The sequence below is a fragment of the Castor canadensis genome, unplaced genomic scaffold, assembly GCF_047511655.1.
Source record: "Castor canadensis unplaced genomic scaffold, mCasCan1.hap1v2 HAP1_SCAFFOLD_102, whole genome shotgun sequence".
Classification (NCBI taxonomy): Eukaryota; Metazoa; Chordata; class Mammalia; order Rodentia; family Castoridae; genus Castor; species Castor canadensis.
This window is the reverse complement of record NW_027395337.1, coordinates 137,396-153,626: the sequence shown is the minus strand read 5'-3', so window position 1 is coordinate 153,626 and position 16,231 is coordinate 137,396. Positions and strand designations below refer to the sequence as shown.

At 39.5% G+C, this 16,231-nt stretch overlaps 1 long non-coding RNA gene and 3 pseudogenes across 1 annotated transcript; 3 read left to right on the top strand and 1 right to left on the bottom strand.

Moving 5' to 3' along the window:
• The first annotated feature begins 581 nt into the window (after positions 1-581).
• Positions 582-3,613, top strand: LOC141420302 (uncharacterized). Its single transcript, XR_012444923.1, has 2 exons — positions 582-713; positions 2,182-3,613. It is a non-coding gene; the product is annotated as an uncharacterized lncRNA (long non-coding RNA).
• Positions 3,614-7,307: 3,694 nt separating this feature from the next.
• Positions 7,308-12,019, bottom strand: LOC141420295 (RNA-binding protein 43 pseudogene; annotated as a pseudogene).
• A 1,417-nt stretch (positions 12,020-13,436) lies between these two features.
• Positions 13,437-14,035, top strand: LOC109675824 (peptidyl-prolyl cis-trans isomerase A pseudogene; annotated as a pseudogene).
• Positions 14,034-15,495, top strand: LOC141420294 (protein SPT2 homolog pseudogene; annotated as a pseudogene).
• Positions 15,496-16,231: the final 736 nt, after the last annotated feature.

The window sequence follows — 16,231 nt, the reverse complement described above, 5'->3', positions numbered from 1 at the left end:
GCTCAGTGGTAGAGCACTTGTCTAGCATACACAAGGCTCTAGATTTAATTCCCAGCGTATCAGAGAGAGAAACAGAACAAAAGAGGTGACTTTAATGATTGGCACCCCTCTACTATCACCCTAATAGGGTGTGAGATCTTAGGTACTGACAGAAGACGACTTGGACAGCTGCGATTTTGCCCAACAATTTTAGGAGAATAGATAATCGGCTTTAGGTGCTGTGACCCCTCATATAAAAGATTCATTTCTTATCAATTAAGATTGTTCACATAAACTGGCTTTATGCAGAGGTCATGAGTAGTTAAGGGGCCTCTGCTGAAATAAAGGGAGTGGATGGAGCTATAAAACACAAGGTCATAGACAATGTAATTATGGGCATAATCAATTCAGGAAGTGGTCTAGGGTAATCGGCCTCCATTACAGCATTCAAGCAGGATGTTGTGACCCTTTAATGGGCAAGGCTAGGACAATTTAGACTAAGCACGTTAACTGTCCAATTAAAGACTTGGGTCGGCCCCCTCTGCTGAATGCAAATGGGGCACATTATGGACAATTAGAATATCACTCTATGCAAAGTTTCAGGTGATCAACAGAGTGCTGAAAAAGACCACTGAGAACTGCTCAGAAAATTGGGACTGAGACTGGGACTGGGACTACTGCAGCAATGACAGAAGAATGGCTTCTCCATCGTTAAAGATGGGACTGAGAAGATGGTGAGTAACTTGAATTATGGGCATTAATTCTCTGATATGAAGCTCTTCTTTAACATTTTCTAACATTAACAGGGTGAAGGAATTTTTTTTTTTTATGTGGGATCATGGACAAATGGGACTGTATGCATTAACTGAAAATGGTAACTCAGGCAGTTTTGGCATGGTGAGGATAGACAGGATACATCAGTTGAACAGGATGTGCAATTTAACCTTAATTTGAGCACTGACTCAACGAAGATTAGTGTGGCTCTAGGGAGAAGCCCAGCTAGGGCTGAGCCTGGGGGACCAGGACAAGGGCTGGGACTTAGGCTGGGGCAAGGGCAGGGGCTAGGGCTGGGGCTGGGGCTAGGGCAGGAGCCTAACTGGGGCTTGGGCTGGGGCTGGGGCTGGGGCTGGGGCTGGGGCTAGGGCTGGGGCTTGGGCTAAGACTGGGGCATGTGGGCCGGACTGAGTGATTGCTGGAAGCAGGGCTGGGGAGAAACTGGGTGCTAGGAAGGCAGGAAACCATAGAAAATTGAAATATGAGTATTAATACTCCAATAATATAAGTCTGGTAGAGCACACCAGACTTCAGTAATTCAAGTTTCCTACCTGAGGAGTAGATCGTTAGTCAATTAGTGCAGCATGGAGGATTTGAGAACGAAGCAAGGCCTGGAGTGGTATAGACCTTCAAACACTTCTTTGTGCATTTGGCCATATATTTAAGTTTTTTATTAACTGCTTCTGTGCTACAAGACTCTTCAAAAATTTAATAAGAAGCAGTTTGTTAAGCTAATTTCAAAGAAAATAATGATGAAAAACATTTTCAATGACAAATAATTTGACTTTGAATATCTATCTACTGCCAAAAAAAGGAATTTATGAAGAGAAACTGAAAACTTTACTCTGAAATGAAAATTCATTATAGGTAATTAAAACCAACTCTACAAATAAATGAAGTTCCTAAATATATTTCTAGAATAGTCACTTTTGCCTTAAATTCAAACACTAGCAAACCACACTATCAGACTTATGGCTGACATCCAAAAGAACTAACATAAATTTAAATCCAACCCCAGCAGCAGGCACTAGGTGGGTGTTCCTCTCAAGGAAAGCAGAGGTTCAAACCTCTTCTGCACCTCTTGGCCAGTGATTGTCTATGCTCCATAATGGTCCTGGCCACAATCAACCAGCATGTTCGTTCACACGAGGCCTGCAGAGCTACTGGTGGCCACAGTGCAGGTTAGACCAGAGGCCATAGAGGAGTAGAGTAGCCATAGTCCATGGCACCAATGCAGAGGAATGGGGTGAGACTCAGCCTGCACAGGCAGATATCCAGCAGTGCAAGAGGCCATGCTGGACAAGCATGAGGTGAGGTAGATGGAAAGGTCAAATGTCCTTGATATGACCTTGGGTACTATCCACTGAGACTAATGTAGACTCTCCATTTCTTCTTTTCTCTTTTCTTTTTTTTGCCTTTTTGAGACAGGGTCTATGCAACCTAGGCAGGCCTCGACCTGGCGACACTCCAGCCTCAGCCTCCCAGGTGCTAGGAGGAATACAGGCATGTGCCAACATGCTGGGATCTCCATTTGTGGCTGGGTGAATAAAGAATGACAGATGGAAGGTGCTAAGCTACCTCACCCAAGTCCTCGCTGGACACTGTTTCATCACAGACTAATTCTACCCTCTGCTCCAGTTGGCAGTGCCCATTTCTGACTAGTTAAGTCATGCAGCAACCACCACTGCCAACCCACCTTTTCCCCAGCTTCGAATGGCACAAGGCGGAAACGGCCGCCATCTTAGACAATGCATCAAGTTCACCTTGTGCAAAGCCCGCCAAGATTGCACCAAGCAAGAACCCTCAAGTCATACACGTGACCAACCGCCATATTAGGCACTTGGTAACACGTGCCATATTATACCTGTGACAAAATCCGCCATGAAATTGACATGGAAAACAACAAAGAAACAGCAATCTTCATAATGAACCATGAGCTCCAGCCACCATCTTTTCTTATGTGACCAAACCTTCCACTGTCAGGCTACATGTTAGAACAAATGTGACCTTCCTGCCTCTGGAACACTGCAGTAACGATCCGCCATTTTGTGCAATTCCACAGTACATAGGCAGCCATGCTGAGCAACGCAGCAGTATCAGATATTTTCCATTTTGAGCCCTGCTCGTTAAGTTCCTTCCCGCCACTTCACTTAACGCCACGTACTGATACAGAACGACCTTGAGCATCAGCCTTTGGTACCACGATTCCTACAAAGCTCCCAAGGAACTCCAAAAGCAGCTCATTTCAAACCTTCAGCTCGTGCAGTGCACATGATTGCCCCTGCCTGGCTCTCTAGGCTTCTGGATTCCCTGCTTTCCACTGAGCACAACTGGCTTGCCTCGGCCAAGTCACTCGGCAAAGATAAGATGGCGGACACTTTTTCTCCACACCCTCAACACCCGCGGATCTAAATTGCGAAGTCATTTCTCTATCAAGCCGGACGTTCACTCACACATGATCAGCAGCCAGAAATGTACAGATATTTCACACAACGCCACAACTCACAAAACCAACACATTTTCATCCAGAAAAAGCCCCGATGGGCAATGGAAAAACTAAAGCAGGTATCCGCAGCCCCGATGGGCCAAAAAAAAAAAAAATTAAAGCAGGTATCCGAGGCCCCGATGGGCAAGAAAAAAAAGAATAAATGCAGGTATCCGAGGCCCCGATGGACCAACAAATACATACTTAAAAAAAATAGCAGGTATCCATTGCCCCGATGGACTAAAGAAAAAAAAAAAAATAAAAGCAGGTATCCACAGCCCGGATGGGCAATTTAAAAAAAAAAAATAAAAAGCAGGTATCCACAGCCCCGTTGGGCAGAGGAGGAAAAAAAAAAAAAAAATCAGGTATCCGTGGCCCCGATGGGCAAAACACAGAAATGGACTAAAAGGATACTTAAATAACAAAAAGAAGGTGTCAACCAAAGATCATTGCAAAGAAAAAAATCCTTAAAAATGAAAAATTGTCTAAAAATATGCCAAACCCCTGAGAAAATATGGCGGACGCTATGAAGAAAATACTATAAAAAACTGTGGAAATTTTAAAATATTTTATGGAATTTTCATGGTTTATTCCTTAAGAACACCATAAGGGGTGGTGGGGGGACCAAAAAAAGGTTCCCAAAAGAACCGTTAAGTAGAGACCTTCAGTTAGAGACCTTCCATCGGCAGGAGTCTAACAAATATGGCCGGCGCTGACAATTTCGGGGCTTTAACTGAGCGGGAGCAGAAGGCGGAGAGAACAGAAGAGGAGTGGCCTAGAAGATTGAAAATCTGACATCTTATTGGAGGCTCAGCTGAATATTTACCCAGTAGCAAAGAAAAGCATAATTTGAAAAAAGTGGCAAAAACCAGAACTGAACATCATGAACAACCCAACAAGCAACAAAAGTTCCTTTCATTATTTACTATGATAGTCAAGGATTAGTCCTCTGTCAGTTTTATAGATTATGAAACAGGTCCATAAAGGTTAGATGATGTGGAAAAAAGTCATACATCATGTTCCTAAGTCAAATGTTTTCAACTCCAACATTCTACCTTCCATGGCACCTCATCATGAAGACAAGATGTCCATGAGTTAATTGGTGATCAAGAGAGAAGGAACAGAGGGGGATCTCAGAGAGTGACTACTTGGTCCCTAAATGATCAAGGAGTACTGGTTGTAACCTGTTTAGACCTCTTGAACTGTGAGTCCTTGATCTTCACTACTTTCCTACTTCCTGCCTGAATCTGATGATCCCAAAGTTGGACCAACCATAAGAGCACAGTAGGGAAGTTTACTCAACTGGGAGTAACTAGTAGCTGGTAAGGAAAAAAAACTAATACAAAAACCAAAGCTGAGAGAGATAGTGTTGCTAAGTGGTAGAGTACATGCCCCAAGAACCTGGGTTGTTTCAATGAAAAGCACTTAACTTCAAGAATTGGACTGTCCTATGTTGTTTATCTTAGAAAAAGAGAGACCTCCTCATGCCTGAGGCAGTTAGATACCAAGTAATACAAACTTAGGTGATGCTTTGCCCTCCTGCTGGCTCAACTTGAAAGGGTAATTAACAATTCTAATACTATTTTAACCACTTTAGGACCCCAGATGAATAACAAAGTATGCAAACTTGTCTTCCCTAGGGAATACTCTCTACTTTCTAAGTCCCCTTGGTTCACTAATCTGGCCATCTTGGTGGTTCAGGTCCCGCACTGGGAAAGGGGATCACTACTTAATGAAACCCAGTAGCAGACAAAAACAGTCGATACAGATGCTGCCTTATATAACCACCAGATGGCAGCATAAAACAATCAAAGGCATACAGAGCTAGACTTCTACAAAAGTCCAGCAAGACTGTGATCTCAGCTGAAGGAGAAAAAGTATTCATCATGCAAGTTCAGTATCAGAAGAAAAGGTGAAAGAAAAGTACTCAATTTACTTTAATTTAAGAGCCTTGTTTCAAGGCAGTGCCATTTAAAGAAAATTCTGATGAATCATTCGGGGTCAAAGCAGCAGGTTGCTGAGGACTCTCCAAATCATTACAAGTGAAAAGCAGCAGAAGAAACTAGGATAGTATGGAGAAAAGAAGGGAAGACATGAGGGACAGCTTGTTACAACTGAGATCTGTCCACAGTGGGAGAAAGATGACTGATCTGGTGTATGTAGTTGTATAAAAACAAGAGTGTCTGAATACTCTGAGCTTGTTCAAAGATAGAACAGATGACTTCCAGAACTACTGTTATGCCAATATGTAAGCCAATAGTGGATTTCGTGGGAATGCTACAGAGAGACTCATCAAATAGGAAAGTTGAGCCACATGCTCTGTTTACTAAATAACACAAATTCTGTGAACCTCATCAGAGAATTTGGGGGAATTCCTCTAGCATCATTCTCACACACACCATTTATGGTGTTTTTGAAGGTACAATTTTGGAAGAAGTTTTCTAGTTTATCAAAAGAGAACATGAGGTTACATGAGTCAAAGCTCAGTTACTGTACACTTAGCAATTAGGCAATTCATTTTATATAAGCCATACACCAAAATTTAAAATACTATAGATAGGCATTTGGGATAAGATGGTGGATTAAAAATTGCCTCCATGTGACTTCCATAAATGAGAAGAGTCAGAGTTAACAAAGGAGACACTATATTGCTAGGCCAAATAAATAAATAAAAATGGAAATCTTGGAAATTAAAAGCTCAACAGATCAAATTAAAAACTCAGTGGATTTTCTGGGGTAAGATGGCAGATTAGAAGTTTTCTCCCTGTGACTACATGAATGAGAAGAGTCAGGGTAACAAAGAAGAGACTATATTCAGAAGAGAGAAGAGGAAGAGGATAGAGAATCACTACAGGACATCTAAAAAGCACGGAAAAACAGGAAGACAATGCAGAGAAAAGTAGGAAATAGCCTACAACTCCAACCCCATCTAACGAGGTGGAGAACATGCAGCCACAACTAAAAGCCAGGCATCCCTTGTGACAACAGATTGGCAGCCGTAACTGCAGGAGAAACCCACAGGTTTTGCAAGCTTTAAATCCTGCGTTGGGAATTGGTCTGACCATGACTACTATGGGGCAGGCCAGCAATAGAGATGAAATTCTTTAAGTGTTTCCCATATCATGGAGTGCTATGGTCAGGCACCATCTTGAGGGGGGCCTATTGTTTTGAGACTGAGTTACTCTGAGAAAGTGAAGACATAGAACAATCACAAGTCATGAACCCAGAGGACAGCCTATTACATTGCATGAGTGGGACACTGCCACAAGAGGCAGTCTTGGAGAGAGGGAGAGTCAGACAGAGTCAGAAGGTAAGAGGATCATGAATTCAAGGCCACCATGAGCCATATAGTGAGATAGTGGCTTCTGGGCCAACCTGAACTACATAATGAGACCCTGTGTAAAAGAAAAACAAAAAATAAGCAGACAACAGCAACAAAAAACTATTCAATGAAACTACCACACAAAATTTCCCAAATTTAGGGAAAGATAAGGAAAAGAACCTTTCCATATCATATTATAGTTACAATGCCAGAAATACAAAACAGAAAGATTACTGAAAGCTTCAAGAGAGAAGTGCCAAGTTACTTATGAAAGCACACCTATCACAATAACCACAGATTTCTCAGAAGAAATCCTAAAATGCAGGAGAGCATGGATGTTGGCACACTCAATTTCATAAAACTAACACTACTGGGAACAAAGAAGCAGATAGGTACAGATAAAATAATAGAGGGTGATAATACCTACCACAATTACCAATAGATACATATCTGCATTAAAAAAAAAACTCAACAAAAAAACTTGAGTTAAATTGCACCATAGAACATATGTACTTGACACCTACAAAATATTTCATCCAACAGCTGCAGAATACACATTCTTCAAAACTTCCAAAATTTTATTTAGATAGTATCTGTGAACTCAGACTGGATTGAGCCCCAACCTCATTCCTTGTCATCTGGATAACTTTGGATAAGTGTTTTAATTTCTTCAAATCCTAGTTTCTTTCTCTATAATTTGATAACAATGCTCACAAAAAAGTAGCTATTGTTACTATGGCTATTTTATTAACTAATCTTTTGCCCTATTAATTTCATGACCTCTTTTAAAAATAAGTATCAGAAAATCTTATAATGTCAATGTGTGTCCTATAAAAATTAATCAAAACCCTAAGATGTCTTCTTCATAGGCCCATTCAATATGTCTGTTCTCTCTCCTTTCCTCCCAAAAGAAACATCTCATTTCTGAGCTCAAGGTGAAGACCCTGAGACTGTCCCTTCTCAATGAGCTTTTTCACATGCCATGTATTGCTGGGCTGAGAATCAGCTTGAACATTTTAAAATACATAGTGGTAAGCTTACCATCCACCGTCTCCTGAGTTTGAATGTGGAATCTGTTCAGTGTGATTTCATAAAATCCACACTCCTTGTTTCAGGTAGAAGAAAACATCTGTGTTGAGCACAAACATTTCTCCACTTCTCTCAGACTTGGGTACTAACATCCTGATTTTTGCCAGTTACCACTTTTCTGTAGACTCCTTTCAAGGCTGTGTCTATTCCACTTTTTCCCCTCACTGATAAAATTCCTGTTTCTTTCTAAAAGACAAGTTGATTTCGATAGCAAAGATTCATTGAGCCTGTTAGTAGCCAGAAATGATCCTTTCACGTGGATTCTTCCACTGGGTTCCAGAGAACTACAGTTTAACATTGGAATTTTCTTTTTCAGATCCATTACTAGTCTTTCCAGTATAGTTTGACTCTGAAACACAGAAAGATCAAGGAGAGCTTTTACAAAGCTGAAAACGTTTTCAATCAAATGAGAGGCTGAATCAAGCATATCCAGTCTTCTTTGCCACACAGTGTGTCTTTTCTCTGACAACATTCTCTGCAGCTTTTTTTCTTTGAATGTTAAACAATTCCCTTGGTTCTTATTGGATATATCACATCTTCAACATCTCCACCCTTATTCTTAAAATCTTGGAAGTGACTCTTCACTTCACAAATGTGGCCAATAATTGGTCATTTTAAAAGGCTAACTGGAAATGTCAGAATGTGCCCCCAGTACAATAATGATGATATTTTTTAAAAGTCTGAAAGACCAGCAACTACAATCATTCTTTCAGAAGCTGTGAATTCCTTGACATACAAACTGATGCCTGTCCAGCAGAGCACAAACACCATCACAGTCCTCCATCAAGAGTGCAGAGCACAGGATGAAAGTCATGGTCACTTCCAGCAGAGAACTCACCAATTTGCCCAGGCAGCACTGGACCCCTGAGTCTGGGATCTGAAACACAGGAATCTACATACAAGCCAGAAAGTCAGTGCAGCTATCTAGCATTCAATGAAAAAATTCAGATAAGAATGTGAAAATGATAGTAAAGTTCATTAGGAAATGAATTTAGTATAATGGGGTAAAAGTAGGGAGAAATTGGGGTGTGGGGGAGAAATTTCCTGCTTCCACAGAGCAAATGGAAGTAAAGTCTCCAATGATACACTTTTGAATGAAAGAAGTCAGAGGAGAGAATAAAAAATTCCTAGAATCAAATGAAAATGAAAACACAACATATGAGAACTTTGGGATACAGTTAAAAGATGGAAATTTATAGCTATATATAGCTAAATTTAAAAATCAGAAGCAAGGCATGCTTATAATCCCAACTACTCAAGAGATAGACGCAGGAGGATTACAAGTTACCAAGACTGTCTCAAGAACAAGATAAAAACAAGAGGATGGAGGATGTAGTTTCAGTGGTAGATCACTAGCCTACTGAGTGTGAAGCCCTGAGTTCATTTCCCCAGTACTGTTAAAAAGAAAAAATCAGAGCTTTGAAATAACCAAAGGATGCATCGCAAGCTCTTAGAAAAACAAAAATGAACCAAACTCAAAATCTGTGGAAATAAATATCAAGTCAGAAATTAATGAAATGGAGACTAAAAGAACAATTACAAAGAATTGAGGAAACAAATAGTTACAAAGATCCAAGGAAACAAAAAGTTGGTTCTTGCAAATATAAACAAGACTGACAAATTCTTAGACAGATGAGTCAAAATACAGAAGACCCAGATTAATAAAATGAGAGGAGCAGAATAAGCACATACCACTGAAAGCCAGATGATCATCAGTGAATAAGTTGAAAACTTATATTCCAATACATTGGAAAATCTAGAAGACATCAATAAATTTCTATACACATATGATCACCAAATTAAACCAAGATGATATAAACAGATCAATAACAAACAAGGGGATTGAACCAGTAACAAAACATCTCCCAAAAAGAATAGCCTAGAAGCATATTCACTGCTGCATTCTCTCAGACCTTTATTTTTTTTTGTTTGCTTGCTTATTTATTTATTTATTGGCAGCTCTGTGGATTGAACCCAGGGCCTTTGCTTGCCTATTTCATAAAGTAAATGAAAGGAACACTTCTATGAAGCCAATTATCACACTGATACCAGGACCAGATAAGGGTACAATAATAAAAACTGTAGCCAAATTGCTGTGATGAATATAGACACAAAAGTCCTCGAGAAAATACCTGCAAACCAAATTCAGTGACAAATTAAAAAGATCATAAAACATCACTTGGTTTCATTTCAGGGATGCAAGGATGGCTTGTTATATGTAAATCATTAAATGCAATACAGCTCATAAACAGGATCAAGAACAAAAATCACATGATCACCTCAATAGATGTAGAGAAAGCCTTTGACATAATTCAGCATGCCTTCCTAATAAAAGCCACGGAGAAACTAGGAATCGAAGGATCATACCTCAACATAATAAAGGGTATCTATAATAAACCTATAGTCAACAATATACTGAATGGAGAAAAACTGACATTTCCAGTAATGTCAAGAATGAGTCAGAGTGTCCACTGTCTCCACTCTTATTCAATATAGTGACTCAATTTATTAGCCAGAGAAAAAAGGCAAGAAAAAAGAAATAAAAGGGATGCAAATAAGAAAGAAGTCAAAATATTCCTATTTGCAGATGATATGACCCTGTATTTTAAAAGATCCCAAATCCTCCACCAAAAAACTCATAGATCTGATAAACACTTTCATCGAAGTAGCAGAATACAAAACACACAAGAAGGTGGGGGGGGAGAGGAAGGGGGTGGGGGGGGAGAAATGGCCCAAACAATGTATGCATATATGAATAAATGAATTTTAAAAAACACAAGAATCAGTAACTTTTCTATATGCTAAACATGCTGGAAAAAAAAACAGGAAAATAATATGATTCATAATAGTAAATAAATAAACTAGGAATAAACCTAACCAAGGAAGTGAATGGCCTCTATAATGAAAACTGTAAAACACTGAAGTAAAAATTCAAGAAGACACTTGAAGATGGAAAGACTTCTATGTTCATCTGTTGGCAGAATTAATATTGTAAAAAACAGCTGTATTACTGAAAGCAAGCTACAGATTCAATTCAATCCTCATCAAAATTCCAGTGATATTCTTCACAGAAATACAAAAAAAAAAAAAATCCCAAAATTTATATGGAAGCTTAAAAGACAGAAAAGTCAAAACAATCCTGAACAAAAAAAGCAATGCTGAAGGTATCACAATACCTGGCTTCAAATTATACTACAGTACAAGAGTAACTAAAGCACCTTGGTACTGGCACAGAATCAAACATGTACACCAATACAATACAATGCAATAAAATAGAGAGAACCCAGAAATAAGCCCACACAGTTATAGCCAACTGATTTTTGACAGAGGAGCCAAAAACATACATTGGGGAACAGACAGCTTTTTTAACAAATGGCACTGGGAAAACTGTTTATCTATAATACAACACAGACACTAGATCCCTAAATCTCTCTGTGTACTCAAGTGGTAGAGCGCCTGCTTTGCAAGTGCAAAGCCCTGGGTTTAAACTTGAGTCCCACGAAAATACAAAAATCAACCTACCTTATGACCCTGCTATATAGCATTCTTGGGCATATATCAAAGGTGTGTAAATCAACCTACAATTGAGATACCTGCACACCCATGTTTTTCAGATCAATATTCACAATTCCTAACCTATGGAATCAAACTTGGTGTGTGTGTCCATCAACTAATGAATGGATAAAGAAAATGTGATATATATATATATATGTACGATGGTGTATTATTCAGCCATAAAGAAGAATGAAATTAATGTCATTTGCAGGAAAATAGTTGGAACTAGAAATCATCGTGTTAATTGAAATAAGCCAGAGTGAGAAAGACAAATATCACATGTTGTCTCTCATATGTGGAATCTACACCGTTTTTAAAAAAATGACCTGAGTGTAAAAATGGGGAACTGCTTTGGGGTTGATAACCAGCAGGAGGCAAGAGGACAAAGGAGAGGGTAAAGAAGGGGTGAATATGATGAAAGTATTTCATATGCATGTATAAAAATAGAATAACAAAACTTTTAAAATTGGTTTTAAAGTTGGGACAAGGAAGAGTAACAATGAATTCAAAGTACATTATATGCATGTATGGAAATATCACAATGAATCCCTTGTGATATAAATAGTGATATCACTATATGTATATATATAACAACATATATATATATACACCATTCTAACCTTTTGGATGAATTTTATTCATATAATTTTGCCCTTATATTTTCCTCTAATGAAAGGGATCACTTACATCAATGAAGCCAAACATCACTATCATGTCACTCAAACCAAACTTCCATCTCCTTTACCAGTTCCCCACCTATAGTCATCTTCTTGATGAGTTTCTCTGGAATTGATTTCTTCTTCATTAAAGTCCATTATAAATTCCATTTCTTTATAAATTTGGCCTGTGAGATTTTTAATTGCCCTGTCACAGTTTTCTTTAATCAGTGGTAACAGATTGCTTGCCAAATCAGGATGATTAGTCTTTTTTATTATTATTATTCTTTTATTCACATGTGCATACATTGTTTGGGTCATTTCTCCCCCCTGCTCCCCTCCCCCACCACTCTTGCCCCTTCCCCGCTCAGTTCCAGGCAGGTCCTGTTCTACCTTTATCACTAGTTTTGTTGAAGAAAAGAAAAGACTAATAAGGAAGACAAAGCATTTTTGGTAGTTGAGTTGAGGATAGCTATACAGAAATATTCCTAGCATTGCTTACATTTGAGTGATATAGAAATAGGCAGAAAATCCAAAACATGAAAGCGTTTGATGTCCCCACTCCCGAGGAGCTAATATAGAAACCTTAAAGCAACAGAGGTTATCATGAGAAGGGGATCAGTAACCAGGGTAAAGATCAGTTAGAGATGAATCAACGTGGGTCAGGATGATTAGTCTTGATTTCATATTTCAGATTGTATTGAATGTAATCCAGATCAGACTCAGCTTTCTAGAGCATTAGTTCCAGCTTCTCAACCTCTGCCTCCATTTTGAATAGCTAACATTCCTCAGACATGTCAGCACTTAAACTTCAGTGGATCTTTTTGTTGTTTTTCTTTGGCATTTCAGCCATTTCAACATCTTTGGCTTCAATTATTCAAGGGTTATGAACTTTTGGAGATGCCATATTACCTTGTTTTGACATTTCCTGTGTTTTTGTTTTACAATAGGCAATCTGTTGGGATGGGTATCTCTTCTGGTTTTATATATGGATCTTCATACTGAGTAGCCTTCTCTTCAGAGCTCAATCCTCAGTATAGAAACCAGAGCAAGCCAGGTGCCAATAGCTGACACTGGTAATTCTAGCTACTTGAGAGGCTGAAATTGGGAGGATTGTGATTCCAGGCAAGCTCTGGCAAAATAAGTTAGCAAGACTCTCGTATCAACTAATACTGAGCATGGTGGTGCACACCTGTCATTGTAGCAACAGCAGGAAGAGTAAAAAACAAGAGGAGCATAGTTCAGGCTGGCCTGGGTAAAAAGGGATAGAGGTACGACTCAAGTGGTAGAGCGCCTGTCTAGCAAGCAGCAAAGCCCTGATTTAAAACCCTCCACAAAAAGAAAAAAGTCATAGCAAAACAAGCCAGATATAGAAATACAATAAAAATCAACTAAAAAAACTAATATACCACCAATAATCACAAAAAAGAAAGTGGCAGAAATAATGTAGAGCAAACTGTTAAGTTAGAATTTAACAGTTAAAAGTATTAATAATAAAAGAATGAAATGGGAAACAGAGAGGAAGTGAGATTAAATAAAAGAAAAAATTGAAGAGGCTTTATAGACACTGACAACAATGGTCAACCTCACCATGTTCTTTGACATCGCTGTTTGTTGCCAGCAAGCCTTTGGGTTGTGTCTCCTTCAAGCTGTTTGCAGACAAAGTTCAAAAGTCAACAAAATTTTGTTCTCTGAGCACTGGAGAGAAAGGATTTATTTATAAGGGTTTTTGCTTTCCCAGTATTCCAGGATTCATGTGCCAGGATAGTGACCGCACACGATAATGCCACTGATGTCAAGTCCTTCTATAGGCAGAAATTTGATGATAAGAACTTCATCCTAAAGCATACAGGTCCTGGTATGTTCATGGCAAATAATGGACCAAACGCAAACGATTGCCAATTTTCCATGTACTGCGAAGAATAAGAGGTGGGGTGGCAATCCTGTGGTCTTTGAGAAGGTGAAAGATGGCATGAGCATCATAGAAGCCATGGCATGCTTTGGGTCTAGGAATGGTAAGACCAGCAAGAAGATCACCGTTCAGGCGGCATTGGAAGGCACTGGAAGTGGTCAATTTGTGGAAAGGTGGAGGAGGGGTGGCCAAAGTAGTTCATGTAGTGTAGCTGTGCACCTGGGCAAGGCACACTTTTCTTTCTGACTGCCTGGTCCCGTCTCTCCTCCTCCGCTAAACACGGACTTCAGGGAAATTCTCCTGAGAGCTTCCAAAGAACAAGGTGTCAACAATGTATGGAAAAGGTATAGTTTGGCAGTGGGGTCTCCCAATAAAGACCCAAAAGTTAAAGATATCCAATCAGCAGCCATATAAGCTTTTCTTAGAAGGAAAGAAGAGCTTAGACGAAAAGTTCTAAAGAGAAAAGGAGAAAGGAAGAACTAGTGAAGAAGAGAATAGAGCTCAAATATAAAAAGAAAGCAAGAGCTATGACCAAGAGGACTAAGGACAATTTCCACAGTTACAGGATTTCTATTGAGAAAAAGTCAAAGAGGCAGACAGTGGAAAGCCACACTACCCGGGGAACAGACCCAGACTATGAAGTGGAAGAAGATAATGAATTCTTTGAATATAATCAAGCAGTCAGAACAGGAGTATGAAAAAGAGCAAGAACCTCCCAAAGTTGAAAGCAAAACCAAAGGTCCCTCTTAAAATTGCCCCACCACCCACAAACTTCATGGATTTACTGAGGCTGGCTGAGAAAAAGCAGTTTGAACCAGTAGAGATCAAGATAGTGAAGAAATCAGAGCAGCCTATGACTACAGAAGAACTTAGTGGGCATGAATTCCTGGAAGGAAAGCGTAGGAAAAACAAATCTGAGACAGATGCAAAACTACCTCCAACTGTCCAAAAAGGTAACCTCTCACAAAAAAAGTGTGGGCACAAAACTTAGCAAAGGTTCTGGGGACAGGCATCCTTCCAAGGGAATACCTTTTCCTTATGCTGAGAAGAAATCCAAACCCAGTCCAGCCAGTGAGAACACTCAGCTTTGTCTTCATCCAAATTCCTGCCAGGAGAGAGGACCAAGATAGAATCTGGCAATAGCTTACAACCCTCAGTTCCAAAGGGTCATGATAAACCTGTTTTCAATGAGGCTAGAAAGCCCCACTCCAGAACCTATTCACCAAGTGTCCCAAAGACTTCTGTTAGTGGGACTCAAATCTGTTCCTGAGCACCAAGCCAAAAAAATCTTCCCACCTTAGCCATTCCAAGCCTGAGCTGATGGTTACCCCACACAATAAAGCTAAGAGTTCAGGTGTCAAGCAGCCAGGCAGCAACTCAAGCTTAGCTTCCTGTGGCCCAACACAGGAGCTACTCAGCCCTCACATAGTTCTGACCCTGTGCCCAGGTGCCAGAACAGTAGCTCCAGCTCAGGATATGAGCGGTCAGTCAATGGAATCAACAAGCTAGCCAGTGACACAAATCCCTCTGGGCAGACAGTCTGTGGTATAAGAGGCCCTGGACAACACGCAAGCAGCTCAAGTGGCTCTGGACAACCTATCAGTGACTCAGTAGTTCTGGGAGAGCTACAGGCAGCTCTGGAGGCCCTGGGCAGCCTGTAAGCAGTCCACATGACCGTTGTCAACCAGTGACTTGCTCAAGCCCCAGGATATGGCTTAAATGAAGCCAAGTCTCAAAGGATAGTCAGCAACAAAAAAATGAGCATTTGTCCTTGGACTCTAAATGTAGAAGGTTGGAGGCAGTCAGAACTAACCTTGTAGGACAATTCTACAATAAGTGTTCTGGCTATCTTAAGACACTGGAATAATAAGAAGTAGGAGGGGGTGATCTACAAAGAATCCTTACTCTTCAGCAGGTCCAGACATTTTGTATATTTTTATTCATGAACTTTATTCTTCAAGTTTGAGTATTACAGATTATCATTATTAGCCTTCCATAATAGGACCATGTGACCCAGTTTTCAAAATAAAATCATTTTGAATTGAGTTTGAAAGTGCAAAGACTTAATTTTAAAGTTGAAAACCATGACAAGTGTCTTAATTACTAGGCATAGACTCCCTAACTCTCCACAAAGATCTTTTACACTGGTTGTAAAAAATCCTAACTTCCTCCCACCCATCTCAAATATCTTCAATAAAACTGATTTAAGGGTATTATGATATTCTACTTAATAAAATGGGTTTAAAACATTATTTTGTTACCACTTAAGTGCTTTTCCTTCCTTCAAATGGTTTTCTTAGATATATTTTTGAGAATTATTGAATATTTTTTCAATATTCAGACTCTGAAATCTATAATTACAATCAAGTGCTTGTCATAGCCAAAAGATTTCTGGTGATTTAAAGTTTACTAGCATTTAATGATACTGTACAGTTATTTGTACAGAAAGGAACCACTGT